The sequence below is a fragment of the Crocodylus porosus genome, unplaced genomic scaffold, assembly GCF_001723895.1.
Source record: "Crocodylus porosus isolate Cpor-Errol unplaced genomic scaffold, CroPor_comp1, whole genome shotgun sequence".
Classification (NCBI taxonomy): domain Eukaryota; kingdom Metazoa; phylum Chordata; order Crocodylia; family Crocodylidae; genus Crocodylus; species Crocodylus porosus.
The window spans coordinates 140,033,494-140,054,416 of record NW_017728906.1 but is presented as its reverse complement, the minus strand read 5'-3'; the positions used below and the strand labels follow the sequence as shown (position 1 = coordinate 140,054,416).

Sequence of the window (20,923 nt, the reverse complement as noted above, 5' to 3'; positions counted from 1 at the left end):
AGATGTCTGGGAAGTTTAAGTCTCCCATGACAACCATGCACCGGAAGCGTGTGTCCTCAGCCAAATCCCTGGTGAACTCCTGATCAAGCTCTTGATCCTGGCTTGGAGGTCTGTAGTAGACTCCCACCATTGTGTCCCCTGTGCCATGTTCGCCACTGATTTTAACCCAGAGAGTCTCCAGTCAACTACCCTGGTCGCCAACATCAGCTTGCAGGGACGCGTAGCTTTCCTTGACATAGAGAGCTACACCCCTGCCCCTTTTGTCCATTTGATCTCTCCTGTACAGGGTATAGCCATCTATACTTGTGGTCCAGTCATGGGTGAAGTCCCACCAGGTCTCCCTATGACATCATAGTTATTTGTGTTAAGCAGGAGGACAAGTTCCTTCTGTTTATTCCCCAAGCTCCTGGCATTTGTGTACAGGCAGGCAAGTGTCCCTTTGGGGGTCCTTGCCTTGCCCACAGCTTACTCCAGGGCTGGGGCAGGGATGGGGTCCCTTAAGTGTCTTGGTCTGCTGGCTTGCAACGGTTGTTCAGTGAGCCAGCAGTAGCGGTAGTGCCCCCATCCCCGGCGGGCTTAGTTTAAAGCCCGATGGAGCAGGTCAGCCAGTCTGGTTGAGAAGAGCCTCCTCCCTAGTGGAGAGAGGTGGAAACCATCCCTTCCCAGCAGCTCGCTGCCTCTCTCACCAAAGAGTGGACTGTGACCATGGAAGCCAAAGCCTTCCCAATGACACCAGCACCACAGTCTTTGGTTCACTACCTCGATCCTCCTCTCCCTCCACAGTCCATACCTTGAGACTGGGAGGATTGAAGAGAACACCACCTGCGCCCCCAACCCCTTAAGCCCCACTCCCAGATAGCCGTGGATGAAGTCACCAAGAGTCATCAAGGGGGAAGGAGAATACAAAAGCAGAGATTAGAGAGTAACAAAAGGTCCCCCACCCAGGTTCTTCCTTCTTCTCCTCCCGAGAGGAGTCCTTCCTCCTCATCCCTCACTTTGTCCCATCCTTCCCTGTTTTCATTCCTCCCTCTCTTCTCCCTGTTCCTCCCCATGTTGTTCCCTGAAAGGGGTCCCCATCCCCATCCCCAACCCTGTCCCTCAGGAAGAGTACCTGAGGCCACCATAGACCAAGGGCAGCCTGTTTCATGCACCTCACTGGAGGGGGGATGTGGGCCTCAGCATCTCGCCTCCAGGCTGCTGGTGTAGCAAAACCCCCCAGTTCTTTTTTTTTAAAAGCACTCCTTGCCCTTCCCTAACCATTTCTAATTTTCTTTCTGACCTCTCTATCCCTTACAAGCAGTTATTAGTAGTATTAGGTAAGCTAAGTTCTTACATTCCCTTATGATAAGCCCCCTTTTTTTATATTGTAAATAATGTTTTGTTAGATTTGTATGGATACTTACTGTTGTATATTGTATTATTATCATTTTCATATTGATTTTTATTGTTTCATATGGATATTGTATGGTTTAGGCCTGTGTTTGTAAGGGAACCAAAGTAATGTCAAGTTTCCATTTTGTATATCAAGCCTCCATCTTTTGTCCTCTGCCCGGGCATCCCATGTTGTAACTGTGTGACTCATGTACCCCTCCTATGTAAATTGGTTCCCAGATGAATGGGAGTGATTGGGAATGACTGCAATACAATGGTAGCAGGCCTCTACTGAATGGCCTGTAATGACCAGGCCATCACCTCACATTGATTCATCCAGGAACCATGGACCTCACCCAGGAACAGAGACAAGAAAAACAAAAGACTTTGGAGAAACAGCGACCCTACCATTGTATCCCACCATAACAGACACCCAAAACTGCACATCCCTACCTGAAGCACACATGCTCAGTACACCAGGGGCTAACACTTGCCTGGGCGTGCCTCCTGTCACTAGGGTTACATAAGGTCTGCCCCTATACAAAGAGGCAGTGAAGACAGACCCAGTGGGAATGCCATTTCTATCTGAACTAGACCAGCTCTATGTCACGCTGCCTATCCACCCCAGAGGCCCTGCCGGTGACCCCCTCTGAACAACACTGAGCTGAAGGAGATGCCAATTGGCCATCAAGGACCAACTTTCAGTCTGGGATAGGTAGATATCATCTGCACATTTTCTGCTCCAATTTGGACTCTCTCTCTCTCTCTCTCTCTCTCTCCTCCTAGACTTCAACCCTTGTATCAATCCTCTTTAACCCCTGCTGCCATTTTGTGTGTGTGTGTGTATATATACAAAGGAACCAATAAAATATTGTGTCATCATCTCCCCTGTTCAATAAAACCACTGTCATTTGTAACCCTGAGTTGGGTTGTATTTTACTGAGCCTCAGTCTCTTCCCCATCTTAAATTTTGGTCTCTGTCTCTCAGCTTTCCCCCTCCCCCCTTTTCCCTGCAACCTCTCAGCTCCTCTCTGTCCCTTCTCTGTTCCCCTGCTGCAGCCTCTTGGCCTTGTTTCTTTCTGCTGTCCACTGCCTTCTTCCCATATTTTTCCACAGCCCTTCCCACCATTTCTGTCACTTCTAGTCTCCTGGCCCCATTTCTGCTTTCCACCACCGCCTTCCCATATCTTTCTGCAGCTCTTCCTGCCACTTTTAGCCTCTCAGCCTCACTCATTTCTGTCTCCTGCTGCCTCTCACCACTCTCCATCTCTCTCTCCGCCTTCTGTTCCAAACCTTTTCTGTCACACCTCCCGTGTTCTCCAGCTTTCCCCCACACCCTCTCTAGTCGCCCCTTCTCCCCGCCACAGTCCTCTGGCCTGCCACCAACTTCCCCACAGCTCCTTCAGGCTCCTTTCCCAGCAGCCAGAGCCCTTCTCCAGCTCCTGGCACCAGTAGCCCCTCCCCCTATAGCTTCCTGAGCTCCCTGGCAGTCCCTTTCTAGCACCCCTGGTTCCCAGGGCCAGCCCCCAGTTTCCTCTGCACCCTCTCTAGCTCCCCTGCACCTTCTGTCCCAGTTTCCCTCTCCCCATTTATCTTTTGGTTCTGCTTATCTGTAGCTCCGGCTTTGGTACGAACCTCTGTGCCAGCTTCCCTCCAGCATCACTCTACCCCTCTGTTCTGCAGGCTTTGGGTGTTGTCCTTTAATCAATTAAGGTCAATTAACCTAAAGTAACCCCCAAGCCTCAGTTCTTCAGCCCAGCTCTCTCTACTCTACTGGTTCTAATCCTGATCCTGGTAACTTCCACTCCCAGCAACTTTCACTCCCTACACTTCCACTTTCTCACCTTAACCTTTCCCCAGGTATCCCAAGTACACCAAGCACATACATACATACACATCACAACACCTAAGTTAGGAACTCACCTGTGTGTACATGTAGGTGAGTGGTATGTATGTGAACTGATATTCATATATGTCACTGTGTGCATGATATACAAATTATTGATGTGTGTGTATATTGGGTGCGCAGGTACTGATAATTGATTCTGGTGTAATTTTTGGTCTGTATAGTGTGTGTAGGTGTTTGAAATGGTGACAGGAGTGCGTATGCCTAGGCTGGTAATTGACTCTGTGTGTGTGTGTGTGTGTGTGTGTGCATGCACCTAATTGATTTCTCTGTTTGTGTATGTGCAACTGTACACTGCACCTTCCTGTCTGGCAGCGCAATTTTGAGATCCTGGGAGTTGGCCTTACCCCACAGGGCAACACTGGTACCTAAGGAAAAGCACCTCAGGGTGGAGCCTTCAACCTGACCAGATGTACTTTGACTCTGATGACAGCCCTAGGATTGCTAGATATAGAATTGTTTGAATGTATTGTTGCTTTTTTGTCATCACTCTGTATCAATACATATGCCTATTGTCAACTGGCAGGTGTTGTGCTTGGTCTGAGGGTTGTGCTTACCTGGAACAAGGGTATAGGGGATGGGTCCAAATCTAGTGTCAACAGTCTGGTGCTGGAAGGTTTGGGCAAACTGCTCAAGCAGGTCTCTAAAGACCTGATTCTGCAGTCACTGCAGGTCATCCTAGATCTGGAAGATGATAGTTTCATAGTTTCTAGGGTCAGAAGGGACCTGAGCAGATCATTGAGTCCGACCCCTTCCATGGCAGGAAAGAGTACTGGGGATAAATGACCCCAGCAAGGTATACATCTAGCATCCTCTTAAAGACCTCCAGGTAGGAGCCAGCACCACTTCTCTTGGAAGCTGGTTCCAGATCCTAGCTGCCCTGACAGTGAAGTAGCACCTCCCGATATCTAGCCTAAATCTACCCTCTGCCAGCTTGTGACCATTATTCCTGGTCACTCCTGGTAGTCCTCCCATAGTCACTCCTGGTAGACTTCCCCCATGCCTGCTGGTCCCCTCTGACTAGTTTGTAACAGGTCACTAGATCCCCTCTCAGCCTTCTCTTGTGGGGGCTGAACAGGTTCAGGTCCCGCAGCCTCTCCCCATAGGGCCTGCCCTGCTGCCCCCTGATCATGCGAGTGGCCCTCCTCTGGACCCTCTCCATGCTGTCCACATCCCTCTTGAAGTGCAGCACCCAGAACTGGATGCAGTACTCCAGATGCGGCCTGACCAGAGTCATATAGAGGGGGAAGATCACCTCCTTGGACCTGCCTGAGATGCATCTATGGATGCATGACAAGATACGGTTGGCCTTCCTGACTGCATCCCCACACAGCCAACCCATATTCATCTTGGAGTCAACGATGACTCCAAGATCCTTTTCTGCTTCTGTACTGACAAGAAGGGAGTTCCCCAATCTGTAGGTATGGTGCTGGTTGTTCCTCCCCAGGTACATCACTTTGCACCTGTCGGTGTTGAATCTCATCCCATTCTCATCCGCCCACCCCTGTAACTTGTCAGGTCCGATTGCAGCCTATTCCTCCCTTCTAGCATGCCCATGGATCATGATATAATCCTACTATGTAGTATTAATCCTCCTGTTCAAGGAATGCCAGCATAGAAATGGGGATTGGATAGGATTTGCAAGACTTATCAAGTCTGCCTAAACTTCCATAAATTAATTGTCCTGTTTCTCCAAGTTCAGCACCCTTCTTTGTATGAGAAAGGTCTCATTCTTGGTCAGAGGCATGTCTCTGCATTTCACAAATGGTGATTCATGGTCAGAAGCAACTGATGTAACCAATACAAATGCATAGGTGTGAGGAGCATGAGGATGTGCAACAGCCTCCTGTGGTTTCAAACTAAAATAATTTCTGCCTTTAGGGCCAGGAAGGAAACACAAATTTTCCTGTCATGCACCAGTTCCTAGAAAGGCCCCATTTTGTGTGACACTGAGAAACCTGGGATTTATATCCAGAAATTCTACTACCAGGCATGTGTATCAGGAGCAGCAGTGTGGGAAACATATGTACTCAGAACATACTACATGTACGGTAATTCCATGTAGAGAATTGGAGGTTTTCTCCTAGCTTGTGCTCATGTTGGCATTAATCGAGGTGTAAGTACTCAGAACTCCTGAAGAGGTGATATCTTTTATTAGATCAAACAGATCAGGGGTGTCCAACCTTTTTGAATGTGGGGCTGGATCATGAACTTTTTATCACCCAGTGGGCCAACGAGCCATATTCAAAGACCTCACAGGAAGTGGTATCACATTATCCCCCGAAACAAAAGTATAGTGTCTACTTTTGTTTCCAGTCACAGCACCTCAGACCTCAGAAAACAGCTTGGAGGGCTGTATGGGGGCCTGTGGGCTGTATGTTGGACAAGCCTGAACTAGATAGTTGCAGAAAATGAATTTTAATTTCCATCTGGGAGAAATTTTACAATCTTTGCACTCTCCTATGCCTGAGGAAGGGTCAGGTGCCCAAAAGCTTGCAAATAAAGACGTTTATTTGCAGCTATCTAGTTTGTCTAATAAAATATCGCCTCCCCAAGATTTCTGAGCCTCTTTAGGTGGTACTGAGCAGAGGTAAATTTTACCTGATGTCACAGTTAGATGCTTAAGTCCCTTTGTGGGTTTAGCTGTAAAGCCTGGATTCATCAACCAGGCCAAGTATTAGTCAGTCCAAGGGGGAAATATAGTAGTTGCAAATGTGAAACCTATTCAGAAGCAGGTGTTGGAAGTAGTGGAATGGAGAGAATAATACACCATCTGCATTTAAACAAGGTGTTAAGGTTATTTCAAGAAACAACAGATGTATAAGTAAGAGAATATACTGGAGACACTATTCAGGGGCATTCTCTTGGGAAATGCTTTGAAAATTGTAATTTAATCAAGGCAAATGAATATGTTTTCAGAAAACATTTGAATTTTATTAAAGAGTTAACTAAAGTTGATGAAAGAAAGCCTTGAACATAATTTGCCTGTACCTTAATTTCCTCCTGCATTTTCAAAGCACTATGCAAGCTGTTAGCTATACACTTCCCTTGAGAGATGGGACTTGTAAAACTGAAACCTTGTTCTCTGCTTTGAAAATGTACGTGCAAGAATGCTTTCAGCATATACCCAAAAGAACAGCAAATTGATTAGATGGATGACCTATTGGCTTAGAAAGGGTAATTGTCAAATATGTAGCTAGGAAGAAATTCCCAATGATCAGTTCATTTTGCATAGCAATACCCCGCAAGGAAGAACGTGGAGATAAAATTTCCTGATACGAGAAAAGACTAGTAGTGACCAGTGGATATGGGAGGTACATTTCAAAATGACTTGAATAGACTAGAAGCCTAGTTCGATAGCAATGTATGCAATCAGTACTGAGAAATGTAAGGTGCTCAAACTTGGGCCAACATGATTTTGAAAATAAAGCTTAAATAATTAGTCTCTCCACAATTCTGAAAAGTATCTGAGCACAGGGATGGAGAAAACTCTGAAAACTTCAGAACAGTGCTTAACTAAAAGACTAGAGTGCAACTAAGAAACAAGACAGTGTAAGCAGGTTGCCTAGCTTGCTGGCTTCTTTAGGACTAGGGACAGACATTCAGAAAGCTTAAGTCTGAATTGATTCACTCTTTGCAGTTTAGTCTAAGCTGAGCAGCTTAAACTGATTAATAACTGGACAGACATACTCTGTTAAATCAGGAAATGCAGCCACATGCCTGCAGTGGCTCAAGCCAGAAGCTACAGGGTGCTAGAGTATGCCTGCTAGCCACTGCCAAAGGGGAGGGAAGAGAGACATTCTCTAAGACTCTCATCTCTCCCTGCTGGAGTGGAGAAGGCATGGCCAGGCACCAGCCAGGGCTAACATGACACACGGGATGCCAGCCATCAGCCGGGGCGTTGGGGGGGGGGAGAGGCACAGCTGTTGCCAGACTGATGAGTGGGGATGAGGAAAAAGTCCTTTATCTGAAGCAAGCATGTATTGGACACAACAATTTGCAAAGCATACAAAAGGAAACTACCAAAAATCATAGCCTAAGATAAGATACAGCCCTGTAAAACACAGCATACACAACTTAATCTAACTTAAAATGTAAACTAGGAAGACAAGAGAAAGCCTTGTATAAGTCTTACATAATTCTGTGTCTCCTTACAGCCAGACATTCAGAAAAGGCTTTCTTTAGGCATTACCACCTTTTACAGGTTCTGCTTTATATTGTAAATGTAGCTCTCTGCAGTCTTTGATGAAGCTGTCTGTAACTTCCCTTACTACATTTCCAACACATATGTATGATGATTGTCAGGTTTTTGCCAACAATTCCCACCTCTGTCTGGTCCTGCAGGGCTTAGCCCTGGGCTCACAGATGCAAGGCTTGGATCTACACAGAGGGGACTAGCCTGCCTTTCTTTCCCCCCACCTCTGGGACCCACTGTGGAATGAATCCCCTCCCTGCCTGGCTGCAGGCAAGCTACAGAGACTGCAGCCAACCCCCCAGGAGTTCTGGGAGAGAGAGGGGACAGAGGGAGGAATTAACCCACTCCCTGCCCGGCTGCAGGCAAGTTGTAGAGGTATGGCTGGTGCCGGCAAACCCCAGGTGCAGTCTGCAGAGTTTGCCAGTGGTGGGGAGAGAGGACAGTGGGAGGAATTTGCCTCAGGGGCTATGGCAGGCTAGCATCTGGAAACACCTTGCCCCTGCTCCAGCTAGAGAGCAGAGGGGAGGGGTCAGCCTAGCTCTCTGGAGCAGAGAGCAGAGCCCAGCCCAGCCCAGCCCAGCCCGGCAATCATGCCAAGATGTTGGAGGAGTCTGGTTTAACTTAAACCAGGAAGGGGTCTGAGACAATGCATAAATTAGTTTGAGCCAAATCAGTTAAGTCTGATACTACATTCAACAAGGTTATCTCAAACTGGCCATTTTCAAACTGATATATGTGCACTGAATGTCTGCTGTTATAGGTCTGAATGAGTTTCTGATCACATATGCTAGTTTATGTGTAATGTCTGTCCCTAACCCAGGTGAGTTTTGCTCCCTGAGGAGTTCTTCAGCCAGTCCTCCCACATAAAACACAATCTTTAAATGCCAAACTGGCAAACAAATAAGGAAACACAACAAAATCTGTCTGCCCTGCCCAAAATCTGGGAGCCCTTTGGCTCTGGCCCCCTGCACAGAAGCCTGGTTCTTCCATGTAGCAAGCTGTTCAGCTCAGAGCCTGCTTCCTTTTTTCTTGAAAACTGTACCCTCACAATGTGCCTCCTTTCAGCATTCTCCTCTGGGGTACTAAGCTCCACTTACTAATAGAAAGCCCACAGCTGAATATCCTTATCAGGGCTGGCTTCCCCTCCTCAGAGGGGACAGACCACCCACCTTGTTACAGACTGTCTTTTTATGATTAAAACATTATTATGACATTATATGTGCATGAGGCATGACAACATGTTTATGGCCAAGAAATTTATGCACAAGCACAGTAGTATTGCCCTCTATTGATTTTAGTGGGGGAAGGATTTGGTTGTAGATTAGAAAACCTATGACCTGATTCAGAGAAGAACTGCTCTCTGCAAAGGAGAGGGAAATTTGTATAAGTAGCAATGTGATTGTTTGCTTTCACAGGATGTACATCATTGGCCAGATCCCATAGGAGGTCCTCACTGTCATGAGCAGTTCTGTGAGAATGGGAATTCTACATACATGTAAAAGTGTTTATAGGATAGGGCCCTTCCCTAGATCTTTTACAACATAAGCCCCCAAGCTGTATTCCATTTAACATGGGAACCTTAGGATGCAATACAAATGGTGTGAGGAAAAAATGGATCTGATGGAAAGAACTGGGATGCACATGGAGCAGATCCTCATCTGTGATAAACTGGCATAGCTCCATACTTCAGCTGACCTGAACCAACTTGCAGCAGCTGAAGATATGACCCATTTAACCTCTCCCCCGTAATTCTAACTGCAGTTTTGATAGTGTGATGCAGCCACATTTAGCATGTTATGTTCAGTTTTCTAAATGTATAGGTTTTGAAGCCAAAGGGGGCCTGTAACAGGATCAGGGCTCCAGGGGTGGCTGTGATACCCCCTTGTGGTCACATGGCTCCTGCTCTGCTCTGGCCCCTAGAATCCAGGGTACCTTCCTTTCTCTTCTTCCTGCCATGCCTTTGATATACTTGGTTAATTTCTGAAAGGGAGGCTGCCCAAGGGTACTAGAGTGTCTTATTGCATCTTCCTGCTAGTAGATCCCTCTCAAACCCCACTGGTCCCAGTCTGGAATTCACACTAGGTGGGCCCTCCTGGCCCATACATGTCCCCAAGACACATGTTGCCTTATGGGCTATTTGTAGCCCTCAACCTCCATTATAGCCACATTCATGCCTCACAGATGTTATCAATTAATACTTGGGTGGGGTCTCTGGCCTCAGACTTGTATTGCCCTATTAGACTCTGGTTCTGACCCTTCTGGGCTTCGGGCCCCTGGCCCTTCTATTTGCCCTCTCTGGCTTCTTGTCCTTTTGGACTGTGGGCCCTAGCTCTGGTTCCACCCCTTTCAGACCTTGGCCCTTAGCTCTTCCAACTTCAGGCCACCTCTATTTCCTTTCCTGCCTAGGTTTTGGCCATCTCAGCCTCTGCCAGTATTTGCCCTGAGCCTGGCCCTTGGTAGGCCACAAAATACCTTCCTGTCTCTCAGGCATCACTACCACTTGGATCTCTGCTCCAGGAAAACTCCAGCCCTCTATGTGACCTCCTCCACCCCACTGGCTACAACTAACTATTCCCAGCCTTGGTCTGAACATAAATTCTAGCTCACTGGCTGCATAACAACACTCCTCCCACCGCCTCCCCACCTTGCTGGGTCATTCTTCCCTACCCAGTATGAATGCCTTACTTTCAGTTCTCCAGGGCAACTCAGAAAACAACCAGTCACCATTCTGGTAAGGTCTCAGCCACTGGCTTTATATGCCTCCTAAGCTCAGCCCCTTCCAGTCAGGTGACCCTATTGCCATACATAGGGGTTTCTATTCTGGGCCTAATAGCCTGCTTGTTTTCTGTTGCTGCTTCTTAGCTCAGCTGTTTGTTGCTCTGCCCTGATACAGCTTACTGCTCTGTCCCTTATTTACTCTCCCCAGGGTCAGCTTGTGTCCGTATGGCTGCAAGGCTGCCTATTGCCTAGCAGTTATCTTGCTTTCTAGCTTCCAGCGCCCTCTGAGCCAGCTTAGTCGGCTACATTTTCCTCTTAAAGTAACAGGAACCCTCTATTTTGGTTATATCAACTGAACTTCTATATAACTTATGCCACAGAACAGTGCTTCCCTACCAAAGTACTGCAGCACCTGGGCCTACCTTAATTCTTTCAAGGGTTGACACTTGTAAGTATGCAAACATAGGAATCAATTGTGTCACAAACATTCTGGCTATTTTGGTCTTTCTGAGTTATTTGTCACAGAAGAATTGCTATATTAATTTTCTGTATTCTAAGATGAGTGAAAACCAAGAACTGGCATTTTTTTTCAGGGATGTCTCACGTCTAATAAGGGTTTCCTTGAATCTAATGAAGCTGAGAACCACTGCAATAGAATCTCATCATTGTAAGTCAAATATGTGAATATTCACATAATGAATATAACTACTGCTATAGAATCTACATTAAGCTGGACCTGATAATCTTGTAAGGACCCTTCCAGCCCCTAACACCTATGCATCTATGAATAAAGTAATTTTTGTATTTGATACAAATAGAAACTCTTAGAAAGGGTTTTAGCCTTAAGGTGTGACTGCTGCAAACTTGAGCTAGCACTAACACTGCTCAACATTTGAGCAACTCCAAGTGCAACCTGTAACAAGGCCCTCAGACTTAATTTAAAGATTTGAAAAGAAGACCAAACATCTCAAGATAAATTGTTTTACTGATTTATTTGGAACATAACTTTGTTTTTAAGTTAATTTTTCTAGTTTCAGCTTCTGCTCACTGGATCTTGCATATTTTTCTGTTAAAGAAATGTCTAGCATCTTCCTGCAGGCAAAGAACATGTTATGTTTAAGCCTTCTTGTGTATAAAATAAATAGATCAAGCATTTAAAGCATTTCACTGAAAGACAGGTTATCTAGGTGTCAAATTGTTGTTGCAGCTCTTTTCTGAAAACTTTTCATGTTTTCAACATCCTTTTTTGAGGTGTAGTACCAGAACTGGAAATAATACTGTAATAAAACCTCATGAATGATGTACACAGTAATGTTGTCACCTCCTTATTCATACTTGATATTTCCCTGCTTATGCATCCAAAACCTGTAATCACCCTCTTATATATTGTTTGCATTGGGTCAGGGGAGCCCAGAGGTGGGGGAGGGGTGGCAGCCGTGGTGGCGGCGGCAATCTTTTTGGCAAGTGTGCCACAAATTAAGCCTCATATCGTCCATGAGTGCCATTCCTATCCCCTTCCCCTGCCCAATCTACTGCTAGGCTTTCTACTTCCTGATCTGTGCGCTCTGCCCTGTCTGCTGCTACACTGTCTCTCCTCTCCCTGATCTGCCATGTGCCACACACACAAAGACTGCCTGTGCCACTTGTGGCATGCATGCTACAGGTTGGCCAACCCTGCATTGCTAGCTCATGCTTAGCTGCTTTTGTACCATCCCCTTTTTCAGTGTCATTGCATTCTCCTACACGTGAACACTGCTTGCATTCTTCTACATGTGACTGACATAATTTATTCCTAGGAGTATGACTTTGCATTTGATTGTGCTAATATACAATGATCAAATCTTACCGAGCAATCCAGATGGGTTTATATTATTGATCTGTCCTCTTTCTATGCCCTTGATCTGTCTTTCTCTTTATATGCACTTTCACCTATTATTGTATCATCTTCAAGTTACACCATAAATGTTTTATGTTTTTTTCTAGACCATCAGCAAAGACACTGAGTAGCACTGCATATTTTGGTTATCATCTTTTTTAAAATATACTGGCGAAGTAAAGTGGATTCAAGATATGACATTCTGGGTTTACAAAACTGCCATGGCAATAAAGAATAGTTGCTGGTGTTCAGAACGGGAAAGGAGTTGCTCAAGGGCCCTGCATAATTGAGCTAGACTTTCTGCATCTTCCTGTTATTAAATGAACAATAAAGGAAGTCAGAAGAGGCAGTCAGTTTTGAAGGTAACAGGGAGATGAATCCTCTGAGGATACTTGGAGCAGCAATAGTGGACAAAAATGGAAATGAAAACACATATTTGAAGGTCAATTTCATAGGAAACTGTGCTCTTTACTGATTGCTTATGATGTACTAATACAATCTGATAAAGTTTTTTTCCTGCATTTTTTCTGTTTGAAATTGGAAGAATTCTGGATCTTGCCTTCCTGACTTCAGTCTTTTTTTGCTGGAGGCTGTATGTGCAGCTTTCCCAGCCAACAGCTGTGAGGAAGAGGGCATCTAGTAAAGAATTTAAATTAGGATTAGTTGTTAAAAATATTCCAATTCAAGCACAGGGTCTGAGCTACAGTGGATGAGATCTCTCCCTTTATAAATATGTCCTTACTTTTGTTAAAGTTGCAGCATCAAGGAATTTGAAACTATTGAAACATTAACCCTAGCATATTACAATATTTATACAAGTGGGTAAGTAGTCCTTATAAATACACCATAGGGTCTCTCCAAATCCAGCATAGGAACCCTGTCTTTGCCTTAGTTTTCCCGCTCATCTAAGCCAATGGGCAAAATCTTTGGTGACTGTATCACTGAAGCTCCCACCAGCATTTCCTTTTTCTTAGGGAAGTGATTAGAAAAAAAGAAAACAAGGCTTCCAGACTGTGCTTACCAAGGTTTCTAGCTCATCCTGAAGGGAGCTTCTTGTTTTCCTTTTATCTCATCAGCAGGGATCCTGGTTTTCTCTGATTTAAACAAAACACCTCAATTTACAGACTTAAAAAAACCCAAAACCAAATCTACACTTTTCCACGATTAAAATGAAATACCACTAACATATGTAGTGGTGTTTCATTTTTATTATGGAAAAATATGGATTTGGGGTTACTTTTTTAAAACCAAAAATTGGGGATTTTTAAAAATCAGAGAAAATCAGGATCCCTGCTCGTCAGCAGGTGGCAGCTGTATTGTTATAAGTCAGGACTAATGGAACTGAAGCTCATACCTAAAACTGAGATACTTAAGTTCATTGACAATGCATGGGGGAAGTTAGGTGCCTAGAAGTTCACAGCAGTCAGCTTTCTGACTAGGAGATACTGACTTAATAGTAAACAGAGGAAGAGGATATTCTAAGATCTTTCCCCTCTCTTAGTTTTCATTGCTAATCTGGAACAAACCTGCCTGCCCTGAATTACAGACCAATGTTATATTGGGATTCACATCATGAAACCCCTTCCTCCACCTTCGTGAATAAGTTGTTCCTTTGGGTATAGATGGTTGGCATACTGTTTCTCGACCTGAGGAAGGCCATTTCATGTCTGACAGTGTGTCCAATACTTTTTCCAACTATGGTGTTGGTACAAGAAAATATACCACAAAAAATATTCACCTCCTGTAAACTTTCTGGATCATCACAGCTACAACAAAACTCCAACCTCGATTATTTTTTCAGTATATGGTTACCAGTAGAGGTACCTGCCAATTCATCAGGTTAGAGGGAAGGCTTAGTACTGTTCCCAGTGCTATTTATATGTTTTACCAAATTACTTTTCTAGTGTAAGGTGTATGAAAAGTTCTAGCAATAAAAACTAAAGCCTTGACCCATTTTCAAGGACATTTCATCATTGGACTACAGAATCATACTCCTTCCCATGCATGCTCTCTCTCTGGCCTCATGAAGATTTCATTCTTGTTCTGACAGGAACCTATGAACTCTCAGATAGTTCATACCTTTGTGGTAGGTCAGTATTTTAGTGGATGTGATGTGTGTGTTTCAATTCTCTCAGGATGAGAAAGCCTTGACTGCTCTGTCAATTCCGTGGGTTGTACTCTAATCCCTAAACAATTATGTAAAAAGTGACTACCACCTTTTGTGCTTTGGAAAGAAAGTGGCCACAGCTGCTGTGCTTTGTGTAGAACTGAGCTTAGTACTATGTAGGTGCATCTATGTGAGACCTTTAGTGCAGAGTTGACTAGCTCCACAGTAACTTTCTTGCATAAGCCCCATTAGGCAGGAGTAAATTAATTAGCATCATAACAGGATAGTACTTATAATTTCAGGTACTGTCCTGCTGCAGTTTTTTACTCCGCGGACATGCATGCGTAGATGCTGGAGGGGCTGGCTGGGGCATAAGGGTGCTTTAGTGGGACCCTTATGCTCCAGCCAACCCCTTTGCAGCATTTTGAGCCAGGTTGGAGCAGACCAAGGCTGGCAGACTGACCCCCCCAGAGCCCCTTCCAGCCAGGCTGCTCTGACTTGGTTCAATGTGCTGTGCTCCTGGGTGCATGCGATATGCACTGGAGTTTATGGCTTTGACTTAATAGCCCTGTGTGTCTTAGGTTTGTTCTGAGCATGCTTACCAGACTGGTCCCTTTTGCAGCCTTAGGCAGACTGGTCCCTTTTGCAGCCTAAGTAACTGAAGTGGTGAAAATTTAGAACTATCCAGGCACATCTACACGTGCCTCCCATGGCGCTGTTGCTACTATGCTGTCATTTAGTACTTGCTTTAGGAAGTACTAAATGACGGTGTAATAACAGCTGTTACTGCATCGTCCCAGTGGCACAGTTATTTTTAGGAGCTATGTCACCATATTGACACACTATAGCAAGGTAGCTCGTTGCTATGGCAATGTAGTGTCAGAGTCATGGTTTCTGCCAACCAATGCTATGTAGCCGTAGCAACAAGTTACGCTGCCGTAACACATCGCTACAGCAATGTAGTGTCACATGTAGATGTGCCCATGGACTCTCTTTTTTGTGGATCATTCGCTTGGACCTGGACACTAAATTTCTAATTTGTAACCAAACTTATCTGTCTTAAGGGGCTATCTGAACTGTGGTAACTGGGTAGAGAATCTAGAGCGTAACATTTTTGGAAAAAAAAAGGCATATATATTAAGTTGCTATTTTTCAAACATAGAAACTATCACTTAAAAATATCTTTGCATCAAATGCAGTAGAAGTTTTTCAGGATGGGTAGAAATGTGGATACTCTGAAAACCAGGTATATTATGTTATGGGATATTGGTTGTTAGTGCAATTTTTATTTGTCAGTTTTTGTTTACTTACTTTCAGTTGTCACTAGGCTCCACCGATGAAAATATTTAAAAAATAATGACTTATAGAAAGTAGACAGTTTTTCACAGTGATCCACCTGGAAACAGTGACTATTTTTGGTTTCAAAGCTGGCAAAAAACAAACAAAGAAACAAAGACCTATGAAATCTAATTATTATCCCTTACTTCACATTCCTACCATTTCCCCCTCTTTAGTTTTGTCAAAGTTTTTGACAAAAGAGCTGTATTGGTAAGAAGATTATGAATTAAGGTTATGGATTTAAATACAACACTTGCACATACACACCCATTTTTCCATTTAGGTCCCATAGTAAGTTAAAAATGATGGTAAATATATTGCTGTCTTTTTTCATTGGGGAAATGGAGGTAAACAAGTGCAACTGATTTCTCCAGAGAAAGTCATCGATTAAATTAAGAATGAAACCAAGGTCTCTTGTTGTCTGTCCTGGAGCTCAGTAACAGTTATACATATATTGTCCTGTAATGTTCTTTTATTGTCTAAAAGAAAAAAAGAACAGGCCAAAAACTGAACTGTACAATGTTTGGCATTACTTAATAATGTAGATACACGTCTTACATATAGTCTATCTTCTCCAGACACCTCCCCTACTATATCCTAAATGATGATCTGAGACACAAGGATTTCTTCAGATGATGTCATTTTTACTGGACTAACTTCATAATTGGGATAGAGTAAGACAAGGCATTAACCACACTAGCTCAGTGTACTGTTAGGACTGTGAGGGACTTTGACTTTTCTATTTAAGGGTGAAAATACACATTGCACTTAAATCATACTACATACATGGAACCATAGAATCATAGAAAATTAGGGTTGCCAGGGGCCTCAGAAGGTCATCTAGTCCAAACCTCTGCTCAAAGCAGGACCATCCTCAACTACATCATCCCACCCAAGGCTTTGACTAGATGAATCTTAAAAACCTCCAAGGATGGAGATTCCACCACCTCCCTGGGTAACCTGTTCCAGCATTTTACTACCCTCCTAGGGAGAACATTCTTTCTAATATCTAACCTAAACTGCCCTTGCTGCAATTTGAGAGCATTGCTCATTCCGTCATCTGCCACCACTGATGATAGCCTAGCTCCATGGTCTTTTGAACGCCCCTTCAGGTATTTGAAGACTGTTATTAAAACTCCTCTCAGTCTCCTCTTCTCTAGACTAAGCCCAGTTTGCCCAGTCTTTCCTCATAAGTCATGTCCCTCAGACCCCTCACGACTTTTGTTGTGCTCCTCTGGACTCCCTTCAATTTGTCCACATCCTTTTTTTGTAGTGGGAGATCCAAAACTGGACGCAATATTCCAGATATGGCCTCACAAGTGCTGAAAAGATGGGAATAATCCCTTCCCTGGATCTACTGGCAACACACCTACCAATTCATCCCAGTACATCATTAGACTTCTTGGCAACTAGGGCACGCTGCTGACTACTGCCCACTGTAACCCCCAGCTTATTGTCCACTAAAACCCCCAGGTTCTTTTCTGTAGAGCAGCTGCCCAGACAGTCAGCCCCCAGCCTGCACTGGTGCGTGGGATTGTTCTGCCCTAACTGCAGGACTTTGCTCTTGTCCTTATTTAATGTTATGAGATTCCTTCTGGCCCAATTCTCCAATGTGCCTAGGTCACTACTTCCCCCTGCTTGGTGCCATTTCCAAGCCTGCTGAGGATGCACTCTATGCCATTTTCCAGGTTGTTGATGAAAACATCGAATAAAACTGGGCCCAGGACTGACCCCTGGGGCAATCCACTTGACACCAGTTGTCCATTAGAATATGAGCCATTGATTATTACTTTTTCAGCCCAATGTTCCAGCCAGTTTTCTATCCACCTTACAGCCCATTCATCAAGCCCATACTTCCTTAGCTTGCCTATGAAAATGCTGTGGGAGACCATATTAAAAGCCTTGTTGAAATCAAGGTACACTACATCCACCCATCTCCCTGCTTCCACAGAGCCAGTCATCTCATCATAGGAAGCAATTAGGCTGGTATGGCATGACTTGCCCCTGGTGAATCCATGCTGACTGTTCCTAATTACTTTTTTCTCCAAGTGCTTAGAAATGGATTCCTTGAGGATCTGCTCTATGATTTTTCCAGGGACTGAGGTGAGGCTGACTAGTCTGTAGTTTCCTGGATTCTCCCTCTTCCCTTTCTTAAATATGGACGCTAAGTTTGCCCTTTTCAAATAATCCAGGACCTTTCCTGATTGCCAAGAGATTTCAAAGATGATGATCAATAGCTCTACAGTAACATCAATCAACTCCCTCAGCACCCTTGGTGCATCCCATCTGACTTGTACCCATTCAGCTTTTCTAAGTAGTCTCTAACCTGTTCTTCCACTCTGAGGGCTGCTCACATCCTTCCCAAACTGTGTTGCCTGGTGCAGTAGTCGGGGGGCTGACCTTGCCTGTGAAGACTAAGGCAAAAAAAGTATTAAGCACTTCAGCCTTTTCTGCATCCTCTGTCACAAAGTTGCCTCTCCCAGTTAGTAAGGGACCCACACTTTCCCTGATCCTCCTCTTGCTACCAACATACTTGTAGAAATCCTTCTTGTTACACTTCACATTCCATGCAAGCTCCAATTGCACTTTGGCCTTCCTGACTTCATCCCTGCATTCCCTGAACAATACTCTTATATTCTTCCCAAGTTATTTGCCCAAGTTGCCACTTCTTATAAGCTTCCTTTTTGTGATTTTGATTCCTGAGGATTTCCCTGCTAAGCCAAGCTGATCTTCTGCCATACTTCCTGCACATCAGGATGGTTTCTTCCTGCACTCTCAGTAACACTTCTTTAACATACAACCATCTCTCCTGGAACCCTCTCACCTTCAGACTGGCTTCCCAGGGGATCCTGCCCATGAGTTCCCTGAGCAAGTCAAAGTCTGCTTTTCTGAAGTCCAGGGTCCTTACTCTGCTGCTTTCTATCCTTCTTTTCCTTAGGATCCTGAACTCTATCATCTCTTGATCATTGCTGCCCAAGTTGCCATCCACTACTACATTCCCCATGAATTCATCCCTGTTTGTGAGCAGCAGGTCAAGAAGCACATGGCCCCTAGTTGGCTGCTCCAGAGCTTGTACCAGTACTTTCCAAAAACTTCCTGGATTCCCTGCACAGTTCTGTGTTGCTCTCCCAGCATATGCCAGGTTTATTGAAATCTCCCATGAGAACTCACATGACTGGGAAACTTCTGCTAGCTGTTTGAAGAAAACCTCATCTACCATTTCCTCCTGGTCTGGTGGTCTATACCAGACCCGTACCATGGTATCACGCTTGTTAATCTCCCCTGTCACCCTAACCCAGAGAGTCTCAGCAGGCCTATCTCCAACTTCATACTGGAGCTCTGAGCAGTCATACGGCTCTTTTACATAAAGTGCAACTCCTCATCCCCTTGTCCCCTGCCTGTCCTTCCTGAACAGTTTGCACCCATCCATGACAGTTCTCTAGTCATGCGAGCTATCCCACCAAGTCTCAGTTATTCCAGCCACGTCATAGTTCTGTGACTGTACAAGGACTTCCAATTCTCCTTGTTGGTTTCCCAGGCTCCGTGCATTTGTGTACAGGCACCTGAGGTAACTAGTTGGGTAAGTAGTTGATTACCCTGATTTCGTAAAAAGTATGAGAGCACTTCCCCTGTTTCTCCCTCCTGTTTGCTCTTCCCCCATGTCTCCTGCTTCCCCACTTACCTCAGGGCTTTGGTCTCCATCCTCTGGCAAACCTAGTTTAAAGCCCTCTTCAGTAGGTCAGCAAGCCTGTCTGCAAAGATGCTCTTCCCTCTCTTTACCTCTTCCTAGCAATCCTTCTTCTTGGAAGAACATCCTGTGCTCAAAGAGGTCAAATCCCTCCTGGCAACACCATTTATGCAGCCAGGTGTTGTTCTGCAGGATGCACCTGTTCCTGCTTGGACCCTTTCCCTTGACCAGAAGGGTCAATAAGGATACAACGTGAGCCTCAGACCACCTCCCTCTTGCACCCAGAGCCATGTAGTCACTTTTGATATGCTCAGGTTCACCCCTGGCAGTATCATGGGTAGCACATGGATGAGCAGCATGGGGTAGTTGTCAGAGGGCCTGATGAACCTCAGAAGTCCCTCTGTGACATCTTGGATCTGGGCTCCAGGCAAGCAGCAGACCTCCTGAGGCAGCACGTCAGGTCAGCAGATGGCTCCTTTGGTCCCCCGCAGAAGAGTGTCTTCAACAACCATCATCTGTTACTTCTTCTTGGTGGCAGTTGTCTTGATCCTTCCCACTTACATACTTTCAGGTCTTGACCAGGTTTGGAATTGGAAGTCCTTCACTTTGCTTTTTGCTGTTTTTGGTGTTTTGGAGCAAACCAGATATTCATAATGGATCTGACAAGATGATATATATAGGTAGGTTATTTTTTCTTTCCTTCAATTTTCTAAGTAAATTGGCCATAGCAGTAAAAATATTTTAGGTGAAGAGTCTTGCACATATTTATAGCAAAAAACACAAATGAAGGCTATGACCTTCTTATTTATTTCTATAGCCTTCTGACTGCTGCAGTGAATAAATGTGAGCAAGAACATAGGTGCTGCATACATGGGAGCATGAGGGTCCTGGCCACCCTTGGAAATAGGCCTGTCACCTAAAATACATAATATTTTCCACATATCCATCATCTTAGGTTCCTCCCAGCAAAAATGAAAGTTGGGACCTATGAGCAAGAAGATGTCAATTGTGTCTAATAGATAATAGTAGTAAACATGGTAAAGACTAATTAGATCATACAGTTCATTCAAGCATTATGTACTTTTTTCGGTGGAGGATGCACCTGTAATCCTTTGATAGAGGACATATCAGATACTAAAATAATAAGGAAAGACCTAGTAGGAAACACAGAAGACAGATCAAGAGATTAAGGTGGTAAAATAATCTCCAGGAGAGTAAATAATAGAAGAAGCTAGAGTAATAAATAAAAAAAATGGGGCTGACACAAACTCAGTTTTGGCTTATCTATATATTAGTAGCATGTAAAAATACCGTTTTATTTAGGCCAATTGTAAAATCACCACCTTGTCAGGAGCAGCAGTCTTTCTAATGCTACAGCTAACAGTTCGACTATAGAAGACTCTGGGTCAGATTTCCAGCCTCCATAAATCAGGTGGTAAATTTAAGTTTTGATTTTAAGGAACCTACACCAGATGAAAATAAAGTTCCCTCAATTTTAAAAAGGGAAGTTGCTTTTAACTTTTCTATGCCTCATTTTCCTCAGTTGTAGAATGAAGTTCATGATGCTTCCTGACCTTGCCTGCCTTGGAAAGCATTTCAAGATCTTTGCTGGAAAAGTACAAATTGCTATTTTTTGTTCTAGTGGGTTTTTCTTTTTTTAGTTCTCTGTAGAAACTACTCGTGTTTTCTTCTTGGAAAGCTTTCATAGGGGAAAAGTAGTTTCA

At 44.4% G+C, this 20,923-nt stretch overlaps 1 long non-coding RNA gene across 1 annotated transcript; it reads left to right on the top strand.

The window, feature by feature from the left end:
- Positions 1 to 1,097: 1,097 nt before the first annotated feature.
- On the top strand, positions 1,098 to 19,241 carry LOC109306208. Its single transcript, XR_002099888.1, has 3 exons — positions 1,098 to 1,107; positions 8,467 to 8,472; positions 19,133 to 19,241. It is a non-coding gene; the product is annotated as an uncharacterized LOC109306208 (long non-coding RNA).
- The last annotated feature ends 1,682 nt before the right edge of the window (positions 19,242 to 20,923 follow it).